The 1,674-nt window shown below is 42.5% G+C and overlaps 1 protein-coding gene across 1 annotated transcript in view; it reads left to right on the plus strand.

Annotated features, from left to right (window-relative positions):
* The window catches only part of dlc (deltaC), a 15,994-nt gene that overhangs the window by 1,433 nt on the left and 12,887 nt on the right, over positions 1-1,674 (plus strand). The gene's annotated exons all lie outside the window — the stretch shown is intronic.

Below are 1,674 nucleotides of genomic sequence, written 5' to 3' on the forward strand. Positions count from 1 at the left end.
GGGGGTGTATACTTACGCCCCTGTATTTTAACATAGGGGGTGTATACTTATGTCCCCTGTATTTTAACATAGGGGGTGTATACTTATGTCCCCTGTATTTTAACATAGGGGGTGTATTTTAAGAAACTAAACATTATTCATCCACAAAGAAAATCTGTCCTTAAAGGTCGTATTTTCCTAATTCATGGTATTACATCATTAAGATCAATCTCCAAAAGATGATTTTTTTTTATTCCTCTCTTGACTCAACTTCAGCATTGCTTCATAAACTGATGAGCACCACTGTATCTTGTCTTAATATCTGGACACCAAATACTGTGGACAACATTATAACAGCCTATATATTAAGGTTTTCTCATCATATAAGTAAAAGTATTGTTATAAAGGTTAGAACATGACCTTAATGTCCCGTCTATTAACAGTCTATAAACAAAAGACTTGCATTTTTAATTGTGAATGTCTATTCTGAAATCTCCCTAAAGTTCATTTTCATTTTCCTAAACTTCATTTCTCTGCACAGCTTTATAGTTTATTATTATTATAAGGAATCAATGTTGTCTGCAGCTTTCTGGAGTAGCCGCCATGTTAAAGTTGCGTCCGCGTCGCCCACTAACAGCTGATCAGCACGAATGGTTCGAGTTTGCAACGATGCAACATCTCCGCTTCTTCTTTCTCCGTCCGCTGTACCCAGAAGGCCGTTCGCCGGTGTAACAAATACGTCCCGTAGAGCTCAAAAAGCTGGCGCTGGACACTGCACGTCCTCGAATTCTCCACAAATCAGCCGCCAGGGGCGAAGGAGATCGGACGGACGCGTGCCGAGGACAAACGGACTTATTAGTGAGATTAAAATCTTAACGAAACCTGAAAAAGCCGTCAGTGGTGGTCAATCTGAGCCTTCACCTGTCGGCTTTTATCTCCCAGTCTGACACTAACTTACCTTCTTATTTGACTAAAAGCTCGTTGTTTTCCTCCGTTAGCTGCTTAGAGTTGGTGCATCAACCTCGCTGATACTCCACAGGCCTTGATATGGATGGGGACGTGTACAGTTCCTGCTGTTTTGACGTTTCTTTCATCATCTGTTGCTTTTTGCCAAATTTTTAGGACATTTTTTACCCTTTTTTCCCCCAACATTTGTATTGCTTTTTTACATTTTGACCCACTTTTTTGTCATGAATCATTTGGTACCCACCCTTTCCTTTTGAAAATCTCGAGCTCAATTTAGTTATAAAAACACATAACACATTTAATTCTTGAGCGACCGATGTCGACAACAGCCGGCGGGGACGAAGGCGATCGGACGGACGCTTGGCGAGGACATCGAAGGACAAGACCGACAGTTAGATTAAAATCTTAATCTTAAACTCGTTATTTTCCTCCTTTAGCCGCTCAGAGTTGGTGCATCAACCTCGCTGATACCCTGCGGGCGTTGATTTCATTGGGGGCGCCGGGGGACGCACACCTCCTTTTTTTGACGTTTCTTTTCATCATTTAATTTTAATTTAATTTGTTTATTAATCTCCACCCCAAATTACAATTTACACTCTGTGTACACACTTTGTTAGTACTCACACACATGCTCAGGACCTATGCATGCACTAATGGAGAGATGTCGGAGTGGTGGGGGGGGGGCTGCCAGCTGAACCAGCGTCCTGGGCGGTTGGGGGGGGGGGGGGG

Source organism: Etheostoma cragini, chromosome 3, assembly GCF_013103735.1.
Source record: "Etheostoma cragini isolate CJK2018 chromosome 3, CSU_Ecrag_1.0, whole genome shotgun sequence".
Classification (NCBI taxonomy): Eukaryota; Metazoa; Chordata; class Actinopteri; order Perciformes; family Percidae; genus Etheostoma; species Etheostoma cragini.